Source organism: Haliaeetus leucocephalus, unplaced genomic scaffold (assembly GCF_000737465.1).
Source record: "Haliaeetus leucocephalus isolate CR32 unplaced genomic scaffold, Haliaeetus_leucocephalus-4.0 Scaffold339, whole genome shotgun sequence".
Classification (NCBI taxonomy): Eukaryota; Metazoa; Chordata; class Aves; order Accipitriformes; family Accipitridae; genus Haliaeetus; species Haliaeetus leucocephalus.
This window is the reverse complement of record NW_010972775.1, coordinates 7,810,399-7,816,398: the sequence shown is the minus strand read 5'-3', so window position 1 is coordinate 7,816,398 and position 6,000 is coordinate 7,810,399.

The following is a 6,000-nucleotide window of genomic DNA, read 5'->3' as shown; positions in this document are numbered from 1 at the left end:
TGGGCCGGGCCGGGCCGGCTCTCCCGGCGGAGCTGACCGGAGGGGCGCGGGGGCAGTTGGGCGGCTGGGAACTTCACGCTGATCCCCCCCACCACCACCTTTTCTTATTTTTTTCAGTGCCTCGTTGATGCACAAAGCAGTATCTTCACTGCGGGAAGCCGCGGCACTCTTTTGGGTTTTGTCTCCTTGAAAATTTGTCACAAATTTTCCCTTACGGAAATGAGTTTTATTCGTGTGTGTAATAGGGTTTGTCATAACGTCATTTGTTTTGTTTGCGAAGTTGGTATTCTGTTTCTTAACCCATATTAAAAAAAACAAAAAACAGTCAGATGTTTTTGGCCTGATAAACAAGGAAGCAGTGTTCATTCAGAAATGTAGGCCAGGATCTTCAGAGGTGCGTAGGTTTGTAACTCTTACTAAAATGGGCAGGCGTTAAGGATCTATGTACTTTTTAAAGTGTCTGCGTTTTGGGCGATTAGGCCTGAGCATATGTTTGTGGAATTTTTGTGTTGTTTGAATAAGCTCTTCCATGGCTTGAGACGGTTTTGTGAGATTGTAAGCAAGGCCTGATTGCTTTAGCTGATTAAATGATACCCTTAATCCCTGATAGTCAGGTACTCCTCCAAAAGAAGATATATTGCAGGAAGTAAGATCTTGCTGTAATAGCCCAACTTTATTTGATTTTAGCACGATTACTTCAGGAACAAATATTTGACAAAAAAGATAAGAATTGACTGTTCAGCATGGAGACCTAGGTAGCATTTATCAGGGTGGAATATCTGTGTTATAAACTAATAAAGGAAAACTAGGTTTTTAGGTGGTAAAATAAGGCCTTACATTGTCTTTATCGTAACCAGTAGAAAATTCCAGTGACAGATTAATTCCGAATACTTAGTAGAAACATTTTTGAGGAAAATTAATTTTTAAAGAATTAGAATATTTTGTCACTCTTAGAAACAAAAATGAAAGCTGCTTATAATTCACATACCTGTAGTCCTTGCTGTGAAGGTAGTTTTCCACCAATTTAAATGTTTTTATTCATCTTTTTGTTGTATAGAGGGACTACCTGAGGCAAAAAAAACCCAAACAAAACAAAACCAAAAAAAACATTAGCCAAGATTATCACCAATTCAGATTTATGTTCTTACTGGTGTGCAAGGCTTGATAGGGAAGGATGTGATCTTGGTTCATTTGATAAAGTGAACATCTGGTCACCTGTCTTATGCTGTCATCCACAGTATAAAATGACCTATTGAATTCATAAGATGGGTAAGGCTGTGTGCACATTTCGCATTTCACTTCAGTTAAATAAAAGTGGGTGAGACACCAAGCTTCCTGTTTTAAAACTCTTGAAGTCTCGCATATTTAAAAATCTGTTTATTTTTATTGATGGTTGAAGCCCTGGCAGCTATAGCTGTGGTTATGTCTAGTATTGGGAGCCCAGGGGTGAGCAGCAGCTCTTAGCATTCATGCATATTTCATGTGTCCTTTCCAAATCTAGATGGGAACGTTCTGACCTTTCAGAAATGTGTCTTTTAGGGAGCAGTGGCTTTTGTAAAAGTGTATTAAGAATGTATCTTAACATATCTGTGACTTCCACTTTAAATTAATAACTTTGTAGACCTACATAACCAGATCGGTGGAGGTGGTCATGTTGCAATAAGGTTTAGCTGGCAGCAGTTACTGCCTTTTTTCCCAAGATGAAGACTCTTTCATTTCAGTTGTGTATATTTCCTCTAATGTTGAGGATATTCTTTTGAGAAGATGTAGGTAATAGTGCTCCCTCCCTAGCTGATGAGCTGTGGAGGCTTAGATGTCAGGCAGTTGAATAAATGGAGAAAAAATTGCTGGGGGAATGGGACAGGAATGGGATGATTTGATTCAGATGTAAACCATGGGGATAGTACGAAGAGATGGATTTGCCATAGGCAGATGTTGTATAAAGGTTTCCCCACAGCTTTACTAATGTGCAGCCTCCTTTAGGTTAGTTTTGTTACCAGATCTGTAGTGATTTAGCTTCTTGCATGTCAGTGAGGTTGAGAAGAGATTAGAAACATGTATATTGAGTAATGTCGTATGGGACATGTGTACAACATAGGTATAGGGTAATTACTCCCGGTCGTAGTCTCTTTAAGTTTTGTCAGTGTAAGTGACAGTGATCAGCTGCTTCTAAAGTCTACAGTGCTCTTAAAAGAAACACAAAATGTATCCGCAGCCAAAGTGTTACACTAGTGAACTTCCTTCAGGCCTTAGATTGGTTGGTTTTCTTGGTGGGCTGATGTCAGGCCTAACAGAGACCCCTAATGGAGCAGAGAGGAAGGGATTTTGCTGTTTTATGGGTTTTATATAGTTTGTGCTATTTGGAAAAGTAACTACTGTGAATTAAAGTGATGTCTTCCTTATTAAGTGTTTACCAAGTGAAATCTGAGAAGGCTGGTTCACGACTTCACTAGCAAGAGACTTCCTTCTGTATTTTTTTTGCCAATAAAGTGCAGTCCTAATACTTGGCTTCTGTCGAGTAAAATATTTGCTTTTACCCACTGCCGCTTGGCTCTACTGGGTGAAGAGTGGAGAAGTCTGCTGCACTGTCCTTCCCTGTTAAACTGGTAGATCTACTCGATTTAATATCTGAAAAATCCCCTACTTCTAACAGGTTTCCTGAAGAATAGCATAAAACTGTCTCGATGGTTAATCTCATCATTCTCACCTCCAAGGCTCTTGTTAGAAGTTGTGGCAAAGATCATGTCTTTGCTTCTCAAAGCCTTATCGAGAAGTGTTTGCAAAAGGACACTGCATTAAGAACAGTTACACATACGTCAAAGGTCAAAACTTCTAGGGGGACCAAGAAGTAAATTTTTAAATTATTTTTGATGGCTGTGTAACTCGGAACTTCCCTAACTGTCTCTGGAAGCAGAATTCCCAGTTAAGATCTTAAGTTCCAATAAAAAAGTGTATTTTGTCATTCTTTTATAAAGCTACTGCGTCTTATTCCCAAGTTCATTGCTGTTACGTTTGTCTTGGAGTTCACTGAAGTCAAAACATTACTGATTGCCAAATCATAATGCTTATGTCTTAAAACCATGATTTACATAGTGTTAATGTAGCTAACTGAGTTTAAGCCTAGGACAGAGCAAAGAAACGGTCTAGACTGAAGAATGTGCTTGTGAATAGCATGTTTGTCAAATACACCTGTTTGCATCCATTGTGCAAAGCCAAACAGATTCCTTGTCCAGGTGGCTATGTGCATGCTAATGCTTCACTGATGCTTGATTGATGCTAGGATTTCTATGGGTGCCTTATGGTCTTGGACTGATTCACAGTGTATTGCGGGAGAACTAACTTGTTCGTGGGACTCTATGCAGAATTGCTCTTAGCCTGCCAACTCATGTAGCTGAGGCACTTCCAGCTGTGCATGTTCCGTGCGTTCTGTCTGTTCCTGCTGGAGCCAGGCCATAGATCAGTCCTAGGGAAGAGCTCCTCTGTTTGTAGCTGTCCTGTGCTGGATTCAGTTGGAAGATGTGAGACAGACACTTTCAATAGTCTCTTTGTAAGAATACAGTGGTGGTATGTCTCAGAGGTGAATGATAACGTGGCATAACAGAGGCATTCTGTAGCTATTCTATAGGTGGCCTGACATTTCTGTTGCAAGATAATTGCTTTACTGATCTGAGTGGACTTATGCATGAAGAAACAAACCTTGAAGGTCTCAGATGAATTTTTTTCAGAGATAAAATTAAGGAGACTTTGCTGGTCCAGAGGATGGATACTGCTGTTTACGGTACTTTGCAGTACAGTTACTGTGGTCTGACTTGTCTTTGAGATGGCTTTGCAAAGGTTAGTAAGAGTAGTACTGTACTTGAAATAACATTGTTTCACTTTAAGTGTAGGCTTTCCAAGCCAGTGATGGTTCCTAGAATTGGCTGCAAGGAGTGAGTAAGCCTGCCTGCATTGCTGTGGCTCGTGTAACTGTAGCACCCCTCTGCAAAGCACAGACAAACTCTTATGTCTGGGCTGGATGTCATGGAGTGTCTTTGGCTGACTGTAGGCAAGAACCTGTCTCCAGAATGTTATCATGCCATTTGTGACTAATACTATGCATGTTATTCTGAAATACTGTACCTTTCTGTAGGGCAAAAGATAAGTATTCTGCTTGGAGAATTCTCAGGTAATTTTGTCATTCAAAAATTGGTGTATCTGTCATCACTGTGGGTGCGTTAAAGCAAACAAAGGAAACTGAGAGTGGTTTGTAATGGTATTTCATGTTGTCCTGTGAATAAAGATGTGTTTGATGCTCCATAATATCAAAGCAAACATAATAGAGTTTCAGATTACCTTCTGATTGTTGCTGTTTTATAAAGATGCATAGATCTTTAACTATCAATTGCTTTATTTGCCAGCAAAGATTAGCAGACCAATATATAGTATGCTAAAATTTAGTAGTTAAAACAAGCTTTAAAAGAACAGTTTGTCTCATGAAGTAGTGAAAATGAAGAACAACCAAAAGCAAAGAACAATGCAATAAAGTTTCGAAATCTGATTGCACTTGTTTTGCTGATAGTGGAACTGAATATCAGGTATTTGTGTTCTTGCTGCTTACTCTGCATTGTACAGGTTGTCCCTGCTTGATAGGAATGAAAGGAATAGGGCATGACTGCCCCTTTTAGGCTAACAAGTGGGGTTTTTCTTCTGTGAACTGCTGAGTTCTTTATTTTTGTTGGAGCAGGGCATGATAGCACTGAGATTCGATCTTCGTGGGATTTTGTTGGGGGTGCAGCTTCTTAAATGGCTCTAAGCCCTCTGATCAACCTCCATTGCATCAGGGTCATGCATGAATCAGTCTTGTTTGGCTCTCTGCCCTTGAGAAAGGGAAGTAGTAGTACTTAGGTTATCTCACTTTTGCTGAAGGTCTTGTACAAATTTTATAAGCTTTTTTATTATCCTGTTTCTTGGTGTCTTGATTTATCTGATGGGAGAGCCTTGCTGAAAGAATAAAAATACATCTTTTTAAAGAGAGGAAAGAAATGACTGTTGGTGTTCCAAAATACAGCTTGTGTGATACTTTCATTCACTGGTCCATTCTTTGAGCTATTGATAACCATATTTGCCAGTTCCAAAAAAAGTACTGTATACAGAGCATAAGGTTTGTTTGTGCATACCAGGCCTCAACGGTGAGGTTTCCCCATGAAGATAACAGTACTAGTATTAGCTGGTCAGAGTAAAAAATAACATTAAAAGTAAAATCTGATAAAAGCCACATATTAGGGAAGGGAATTAATTTTAAAAGTTAATTGTGAGTTCAGTGAACCTCTGTAAAGAAAATAAGAGTTAGGACTGAATAAAGGAACTACAAATGGAACTGATAGAAACTTCCTTTCTGAGACAATCTTAAATATTGTCTTGCCTGGTATCACTCTATATATGGGCATTTGGGTTGGGTACATAAATGGTCTAAGATAGCACAGAATCTGTATAGAAGTGGAATTGCTGTGTTCATTCTGAGATTATGACAACAATGTGTTCCGCAAGCTCTTGGTAGTCTTGAGAGCTGTTGTATTGGGAAGAATTTTTGTGTGCTCTAGCCTTTAGGATACCCGAGTTGTCTGTAAGTATGTTTAGGGTCTGAGTGGTGGGGAGCGCATAAGACAAGGGGAAATTACTGTGTATGTAATAAGAGAGGAGCAGGAAACTGAAGATGGGGAAAATGAGGAAGTAGACTACTAACTGCTTTGTAAATGAAACTTTTTTATTCACTGCTTTTCATCAAGTTGGCCAGAAGTCTATTTGGCTAGCTGGGTTTAGGTGTGCGTATCACAGTAATGGGACAGAGACCAGTAATTTCACGGTTATGTAAGAAGCATGTGCTTAAGATAGGCATTTTCTGCAAAGTGGTTGGCTGGTCATGTGTCAAAGCCCTCTGTACTTACTGTAGCAGGCTTGAGAGAATTGATAAAGGCTCTTTTTGACACCTAAAAAGGAGATTGATTCTTGATGGTGAAGGGA